We start from the raw sequence: 9,693 nt of genomic DNA on the forward strand, positions 1-9,693 counted from the left end.
GCTTTCCCTTGACGAAAGCTGGCATTGCCTCCCCTCTTGTGAACTTCATTCCTATGGATCCTGTTCTTGTTGATCCTGCTTCGATTTTGGATGGATTTCTTTAGAAGCAGCCATCTGACATTCCAGGGTTCTCTGCTCTGTTGTGCTCTGCCTTGCTCACCAAAGATTATGGCTGTGGTTGTTCCTAGACCATTGGAACCAGAATGTATGTGAAATTCTCCTCTTTGTACTCTGCTGTGAGTCCTAATCCTTGTTCTGTTTAATCCTTGTACTGTTTCTTTCTCCTTTGCCTCACTTTTCTGGCTAGTTTCCTTCTATAGCTTCTCCCACTAACTCAGTTCACTTGCCTTTAGTACCAAGTAATTTATTCTAATCCCTTGCCGAGAGCTGATACTGGTGGCCAGATGGCAATAAGAGGTTAAAGGCATCCTTTTAACCTGTGACTTGAGAGACAGCTCTCTTCACTTCCCTGGGAAAACAGTTCTTGTTTCTCTCAGTTGTGGTAAATGATATTTTAAAAAACTCTATTTCTTTCTTACTTGGATTTTAAAATATGATAATTACCAAATTCACATTTTAAGATACAAAATTTATCATTTTTGCCTGAAACCAGCACCAGCACGCTGTTCTTAAAATACAAAACTACTTAGTGACAGATGTGGGCCTTTGAAACAAGGTGGACAAGACTATTCTTCCCTGGGACTTTTCAAAATAGGCTTCAGAGAGAGGAGCTACCTGTATGAATCAGCTACTGCTGCATAACAAAAAAACCCATAAAATCTAAGTGACTTGAAACAGTGAGTATTTATTTAGCTCACACATTTGCAGGTCTGCTGGGCAGGCTCTGCTGATTGCAGCTGGGCTCACCCATGAGTCTTCAGGCTGGATCTGGGTGGACTGATTTAGGCTACAGCAGCTGGGGTGTCTCTAGTCCATACTTCAGGTTTGCATGTCTACTGCATGTGTCTCTTACCTTCCAGCAGACTAGCTGGGGAATATTCCACAAGAGACCAGGTGAGAACATGCAAGTCTCAGAGACCTAGTCTCAGAAGTGGCACACTGTCATTTCTGCCCATATGTTATTGGCCAAAGCAAGTCACGTGGACAAGCCCAAAGCCAGGGCAGAAGTATATACAACCTGCGATCAGACCATGGCTAGTGTGTGGATACGTGGAGGGATAAAGAATTGGGACCAGTCCTCCAGTATACCACAGCTCCTTTCCTCTTTGGGTGTAGAGCTGTTGGGAATGAGCTCCATGTGCAGACATCTGTCTACAGTAGGAGAAGACAAAGCCAAAGTCTAGACAGAAGAGATGGGAGAGAGTTCTAATAATATTCCCATTCTTAACAAGGTCTCTGATGAGGCTCAGATGTTACACTTCTGAGCTTTTTTTTATTATGGTGTGGGCTATACCCATAGCTCTTCAAACTCCCTTTTCTTGCATAAATTAGTGTAAATTTGGTTTCTGTTACTTGCAATCAAAGAGTTATCATCCATATACTATTTGTCTATATCAGAGGGCCTTTATATAAAAAGAAGCTTTCTTTATCCCAATGCAAAGTTTTTTAGGTTTATTTTTGGAGGGTTAAAATCTCTTCAAATTAGAAGCAAGCATTAATATCTGTATTTCATGGAGTTTATTAGTTGATCAAATTAAACTGGACTACAGAAGTTTCAAATAAAAATGTTTTCTAATATTGCAGTAAAAATTATTCCTAATCAGTGTAAATTGAGAAAGGCATATAAAAACAGCTAGTACAAAGTAATAATATTTATATTTTTAACTCAGGAATTTTATCCTGAGTTATATAGTATACAGTTTTTAACCGTGTTAATTAAGACAAGTGTATAAAATATTGAATTTTATCCCTGGAAATTTACCTCAGTAAAATAATCTATCAGAAGCAAAGATCCATAAGCATGAAGCAGTTCATGACAACTTCATTCATAATACTAGGTAAAGCAAACTATCTAGATTAAGAGAATGCTTTAATAAATTATGTCACTTTATCAAGATGGAATATTATATAGTTTTTAACCATGTTAAGACAATTATATAAAATATTGAAATATCTTTATGCCCTAAGTGAAAAAGCAGAACATAAAATAGTATTTACATGAATATTCAAACTATGTATATATGATCACCCAAGAAGTACCCACTTTACACATATATATTCACATCCACAATAAGCACAACACACACACACACATACACACATACACACACACATACAGTCATTATCTTTTGGAGTACAATGGAGACAAATTGTAATTTGAATCTACCTGTAATTTTCTTTTGCCCAGATAGAAGATACTCATCATCTTTGAGTAAAATTACTCTTCAGTGGGCTCATTATTTATGCAAAGTCAAAATTCTGTCTTACAATCAAGCAACTGGAACTATACATACTAAACAACTCTGAATAAAATTATCAGAGCTGAATTCATTGTGAGCAGAATTGAATCTCTATGGGGTTATAATGGTGTTGTTGTGAGTGAGGATGTGGTGGATTATGTCCTTCTTTCAGTGAGGAAAAGGAGGGTCAGGGAGCGTACTCTGGGGACTGAGGGCTCATGGTAGTAGGTAGGTAGGTGGTAGGAAGAAAGCCTATGGAAGGGGTATGGGTGATGGACTTCATTCAAGGAGCAGTGATATTTCCTATCCAGTACTATTGTTTTCTTTTCTTTTACTACATTATAATTTCCTTGTTATTTTCAACCCTTCAATAAATTGTCTTAAATGCTCATTAGGTATTTGCTGTACCTTTAGGAATTAAGGGAGGGGGTTGCAACTCTCGTTGAGTATAGCAAGAGCCTGGCTTGCGTGGAAAAGTGATAAGAAGTGCAGTGGAGACCTGAGGGGAAGTCCCTGGAGCATGGTCTAGAATCAGTTTACTTGTGGACCCCATAAGGATTCCATTGGTATGGTAGACTGTATTTCTGTTTGCCAAATATCTTATTTTTCCTCCATCTTTTGCCTTGGAAGGATTTTACTTTCCTACTGTGCTGAACTCAGGAGAGGCCATTTAACTTGCTGTAGCCAATGAAATGTGGGCACAAGGAACATGTATCATTTCTGGGCAGAAGCATTAAGAATCAGTTGGTCCTGGAATGTTGCTGCTCCATTACCCTGGGTCCTGGAATGAAGGTGAGTGGGTCAAAGCCACAGCCAACTTTCGGTGACATGTTATGTTAGTGTGATGGTTAATTTTATGTGTCAAGTTGAGTAGATCACAGGGTACCCAGATATTTGACTAAACATTTCTGGGTGTGTCTATAAGAGGGTTTCCAGATGATATTAGCATTTGAATGATGGGACTCAGTAAATTGCCCTCCTCACCATGGGTGGGTATCATCCAACCTGAATAGAACCTGAATAGAACAAGAGGAGGAAGGAAGAATTCTCCCATTTTCTCTGTTTCAGTTCTTGAGCTAGGACATCTCATCTCAACTTCTCTTGCCCTTGAACTGGGATTTATACCACAAGCTCTCCTGCTTCTCAGGACGTCAGATTCTAACTGAACTCCACAACTAGTTTTCCTGGGTCTCCAGCTTGCATATTTTGGGATGTCTTAGACTCCATAATCATATGAACCAATTCTCATTAACTATTTATCTATCTATCTATCTATCTATCATCTATCTATCTATCTATCTATCTATCTATCTATCTATCTATCTATCTATCTATCTATCTACAATTTGTTCTGTTTCTCTGGAAAACCCTAACTAATGCAGTGGTATTTTTCACAGACACAAAGGAAGTAGAATATGCAAGACGGAACCTCCTGTGTCATCCAGTAGGGGGCGTTGATCTGTATTATTCGGTATCTGCAGTTGAAGACCCATGCGCCTTTGAGTTACTCTTTGACTTGTACTTGTACTTGGACTATCATGTTCAGGCCAAAAAGTATATTTTGGCTCCTTTGAAATGTCTTTTCCTCCATATAAGTGGTGTATTTGTTAACTCTCTCAGCAGCTTCAATCTCAACTTTTGCTTCTAATTTTTCCCCCTTATTTTATGTTCAGGGACTCTAGTGATAGCTGTCAAACTAATTCAGAGAGAGTGTTTGATGAACTTTGGTTTGATTTGTACAGAATTGTCGAAAACGATATTTGAGAAAACAACTTCGCCCTTGACAAAACCTGACAGTTTCTATCTTAACTATTCTCCAAATTTGTATGAATATTAGGAAGTCGATCTGAGTATTATGTTTTCCAGTGAAATGATTTGATTTTAGGCTGATAATTTCATGTACATTAAAAAAAAAACAATCCATGCAATTCCACAAGAGCAGGGACCCAGATTGATGAGAAAGGCCTCATTAGTTCCAGTGGAGGGGGGAGTTCATAGGCACTCGCACTGACAATGGAGGAGTTCTCTGCACTGGGATAAGCTGCCTGAACCTTCACTCAGCAGGCAGCCCCATAGATACTCACTCTTCTTGCTCACTCTTCTGCCCGGGTGTCTCTTGGTAAAGGCAAGTAGAGGAACCAAAGCTATTACCTAGATAATTAAGGAAAAACAAACCTGTGTGTGGCAGGTAACTTGGGGAACTTCCACTCAACTTTCTAGGCAATCATTGAAATTTTTTGCCTCCCTGTTGTCAGCAGGAATGTGATCTGGCTCACAAGAGCTACTTTAACAATTATAATGCTCTCAGTTGGTAAATATTGCTTCATAGGAACTCCTCCTGCACTCATCAATCTAGAATTTGAAATAGCTCCATGGGAATCTCAGGGCTGTGTTGTTCCCACTGAGTCATGGCAAAACCCCCAATAACTGCTGTGAAAATGTTAGGCTATTTGTGAAACTTTGGAAATCAGCTTCTGGCAACTCTTGTTTTGTGATTCTGGATAAGATGAGACCTGCAACCTCACAGGCTGGGCAAAGGAAATTCCAGTTGTGATGGAGGCCAAGGAAGATTTGCTGTCAGTCTCTATATGAGGTATTTGTTGCATCTTACCTCCAACACCTTCCTATGAGGCAGGTCCTACTACTCTCACTTTAGAGATGAGAAAATGGGGCGTCAACCAGGCACACACTGGTGAGTGACAAAACTAGAATTTCCAGGACTTCCCTGGTGGCGCTGTGGTTAAGAATCCGCCTGCCAATGCAGGGGACACGGGTTCGATCCCTGGTCCAGGAAGATCCCACATGCCGCAGAGCAACTGAGCCCATGCGCCACAACTACTGAGCCTGCGTGCAACAACTACTGAAGCCCATGCGCCTAGAGCCCATGCTCCGCAACAAGAGAAGCCACTGCAAAGAGAAGCCCGCGCACCGCAACGAAGAGTAGCCCTCTCTCACCGCAACTAGAGAAAGCCCATGTGCAACAATGAAGACCCAACGCAGCCAAAAATAAATGATTAAATAAATAAATTTATTTAAAAAAAACAAAACAAAACTAGAATTTCCACCCAGATCCTTTTGATTCCAAAGTTCTTTTTACTCTCCCAGTGACTCCGGGAGAATCCAGGGCACCTATATTTTTAAAAAGCTCATGGTTGTTTCTGGTGTCAGTGGGACTGGAAACTGTATGTTAAGGCGATGGTTCTCAAAGTTTAGCATGTGTTAGAATCACCTGTAAGACTTGTAAACACACAGATGTCTGGTACCACACCTGGAGAGTCTGATTTGGGTCTGGGTTTGGGCCCAAGTATTTGCACTTCTAAACAAGTTCCCAAGTGATGCTGCTGCTGGTACCCAGGGACCACACTGTGAGAACCACCACTACATTGGGCAACTCAGAGAATTTGTTGTGAAAATCAGCATAATGAGAATGAAATCAGATATCTACAAACTCACCTTAGAGAGAATGGCTCAGAATAAGTCCTGACTAATAGTAAAACGAACACATTCTAGAGAGAATATGCCTATCATAGGCGGATGATCAGAAGAGAGGCATTGATTAATGGGGCAGAAAATATATCTGACAGTTTCCCTCTGAAAGGAAGAAGTGATGAAAGGGTCAGTTTCTACCTTTCCTTCTGATTCTCTGGACACCAAGCAACCTCGTGAACGTTAATTCAATTAGCTTATTTGATTAACTTATTTTGTTTTTCCAGGTGTCTGATATCTGAAGGATGGTTTCGAGCAGGACTATTTTTCAGGACCACCGCTTTGCCTAATCCCTGCGGGTGCCATTCATATTGAATTCTATGCAAATGGTGCCCCCTGGAGGAGCGGAAAAGAATATCATCCTAAGTGAAGGATCTAGCATTGTTGGTTAAACATGATTTATGTGCCCCTGGAGTCTACTCCTTTCACATTAAACTAGCAAAACTGAGGACCAGTCCCAGGGACCTATGAGAATACTCTCTCAGAGAGGCCTGCCCTTGAGAAAGATTTTCCTAGTCAATATTCCAAGTAACCCAGGACCTAAAATTCTTGAAACAAGTGAAAATGGTAGGAGAAGGTCGTTAACAAATCCAAACGCTATCAGGATGTGTATCTTGCTTCTCTGTTTTGTGGGGATAAAATTATTTCAAGATTTGACTTACAAAGTGGGAATTGTGACTGAAACTGAAACAAATGTTTGTCTTCATGAGAGAGCAAGAAGTCTCTTGGTTGGAACACTTTGGTACAGAAGGGTTATGCTACCATGAGCATAAAACCCGGAGGAGGCTCTACATGAGACCGGCCAATGCTCCATGTCTCATGACCCTCTTCCCCCCATTGAAAGGTCAGACTTATCCTTTGTGTCCATGCTTTTCTATGACCTGCAAGTTTTCCAAGAACCCCTGTATTCAAAGCATAGGTATACCACTTAACAGCTTTGTGTCCTTACTTAACCTTCCTGGGCCTTTGTTTCCTTATTTGTGGGATGATTATAAGGCTTACAGATAGAGACATATAGATTGATAAAGCTGAGAGCAGCGATTGACACATCCTTGCGTTCTATAAATATTACTCGCTACTGTTATTATTCAGACATGCTTGTTAAGAATGCCCTGTGAATGATTTGTACATGTTGGATATTTAAGGGATTGTAAAGTATTTAATTAGTGGAGATAGTATTGAGGAGTCCAATCCACATCTACAATGGGTAGAGCTAGAAAGGCATGGAGGATAGTTAGATAAGAGAACCAGTAGAGAGATGTGAACTCCAGAGGAGAGAGCTCATCTGGAATGTAGGTTATCAGGAATATATGATTCCAATCTGATGATATAGAAGGAGCTGTGGATGTGGGAGGCATATTTGGGAGAGAAAAAACAAATGTTGTTCATGCTTGTGTTACCTAAACTCTCCCCTCCCTTTTAAGGGTCACCTCCTTCTAATGAGAGTTGTTATACTGCTGCTTGTAGACTACTAGGATCCAGAAATCAATTTTTTTAAACATCTTTATTGGAGTATAATTGTTTTACAATGGTGTGTTAGTTTCTGCTGTATAACAAAGCGAATCAGCTATACGTATACATATATCCCCATATCTCCTCCCTCTTGCGTCTCCCTCCCTCCCACCCTCCCTATCCCATCCCTCTAGGTGGTCACAAAGCACCGAGCTGATCTCCCTGTGCTATGTGGCTGCTTCCCGCTAGCTATCTATTTTACATTTGGTAGTGTATATATGTCCATGCCACTCTCTCACTTTGTCCCAGCTTACCCTTCCCCTTCTCCGTGTCCTCAAGTCCATTCTCTACGTCTGTGCCTTTATTCCTGTCACTAGGTTCTTCAGAACCACAGAAATCAATTTATATGATCTGTGACCAGCATTAAAAAAAAACAAAACAGAACAGAATACAAATGACCTGTGTCCATTCATTGCACATGTGAGTAATATTGTTTTATAAAACTTTACTCAGTTATGCATATACATGTGTATAGGGTTCTGATGTACAATGTATTTTTTACTGTGGCTTTGGGTACAAGGAGTTTGAAAGTCACTGCTCTAGTGTATTCACTGGGGTGGGGAGTTTTCTCTGCTCTTGCAGGGTCCTTTTTACCTATTCTCCAGGCTGCTTTTTTCTCCCCAGCCTTTTCTGAGCCAAAGCAGATACCTACTTGTTGCCCTTCTAGTGGGGGCCGGGGGCTCAGGACACCTTCTAATGCAATCTTCCCACCTCTGCAAAATCCTGGAGATGATGGTGAGCATGATGGGGATCTGTTCCCCTCTGTTTTTGTTTTTATGACTCAGTCCCTCACTTTATTTCAAACTTTTTATTAAAGTGTTGGGGAAACTATGAGAGAAATAATTTAAACATTGCTGCTTAACTTTACTTTTCCTGAAGTCCAAGGAAAGAGTGTCCTGGAATTGAAATCCTGTGCAGGCGTCACTTCCTAGATGCTCCTGGTTTATCACTGTGATTCCCTGACCTCAGGGCCACATCCCTCTGCAGGAGGGCTCTTCTTGCAATTTAAAACCTGCAAATATTTATTCATTTTGGGAGGAAAATGCTGCCTTGTACTCACAGAGTTCCATACATTTTCTATTTACTTCTGAATATTTAAAAAAAGCAGGTCAAGTTTAAAATATCCATTTCAGATCCATCTATCCCCTCCCCTCCTCCCAGCACTGGCCATGCTTTTCCAAGGAGACTTAGAGGAGGGAGAAAGCTTGGTCTGCGTTTTTACTCCTTATCCCCGATTTCTTGGGGCACCTTTCTCCTTGATTGCAGAGGGGAGATGGAAAGGGACAAATCTGTCATTCCTGGTGTGCATTGGCCATCTCTTGGCTATTGCTTCTTAGGTTGAAATGGACCAAGTACAGATGCCCGCTGAGGGCAGGCATCTCAGGCTGCTTCCTTCTTGGGGTACATGTGTGAGTTCTTCATGGACCCTTCAGGATCAGGACAGGGCTCCACATCTCGTTTCCATCCAGTGCCTTAACAAGGGAGATTAACTCTAGCTCAACCTCTTTGAATCCCACCGCAGCTTTCACCACCAGCAATACACCCTACTGTTTCCCATTGCTTAGGACATCCACCCTGTACATGGCCCTCTTGTTTGGGGTACAATAAGACAGCTTAAGCCCAGCTACCTTCTGCAGTGTCCACCTGAGTCACTGAAGACTCAGGTTTCCTTCAAATACCAAGTGGTAGGAGGGCTGGTTTCCCCACTGCTGGTCTCTCTCTCTGCCCTCTTGGTTCTCCTCTCCCCTGCTCAGAGATGTTCGGAGAGTGGGCAGATCAGCGTGTCTTCTCCATAAGCTGATGTCTTCCTGTGGTTCAAGATGCCCGTCTCCTCTTGTTTCTGACACCCCTACTGTCTATGAGAGCTCCCCATTTTTTCTTCCTCCATGGAAAACACCGAGGCTCTCAACTCTCTACCGATGACTCACAATAAGGAATCTCTCCTCCTTCTCCTCTTCCTGGTTTTCTGCTTGTTTGGGGTGGGGGGAATGGTTGAAAGTAATACAGTTGGTTAAGTCTGGTCTATTAAAACGTCCTGGAGGGGTTCATGCCTCCAGCTGTTGGCAGCTCTTTTTAGAATGGGAGGTGCTTGATGTGTCTTTGCTTTCTGCTCCAGGTCTTGGTCGCCAATTTTGAGACAACAGAATTAGTATCATTGACACCCCACTGCACGTGGGATGAGAGTTCCACATCATCTACCCTATCCATACTTTAAAGAGTTAAGTTGGATGCTTGCTTCGGCAGCACATATACTAAAATTGGAACGATGCAGAGAAGATTAGCATGGCCCCTGCGCAAGGATGACCCACAAATTCGTGAAGCATTCCACATTTTT

General features: G+C 41.6%; 1 non-coding gene across 1 annotated transcript; it reads left to right on the forward strand.

The window, feature by feature from the left end:
- The first annotated feature begins 9,586 nt into the window (after positions 1-9,586).
- Positions 9,587-9,693, forward strand: LOC114236693 (U6 spliceosomal RNA). The gene has a single exon (XR_003622559.1). It is a non-coding gene; the product is annotated as a U6 spliceosomal RNA (small nuclear RNA).

Source organism: Balaenoptera acutorostrata, chromosome 4 (genome assembly GCF_949987535.1).
Source record: "Balaenoptera acutorostrata chromosome 4, mBalAcu1.1, whole genome shotgun sequence".
NCBI lineage: Eukaryota > Metazoa > Chordata > Mammalia > Artiodactyla > Balaenopteridae > Balaenoptera > Balaenoptera acutorostrata.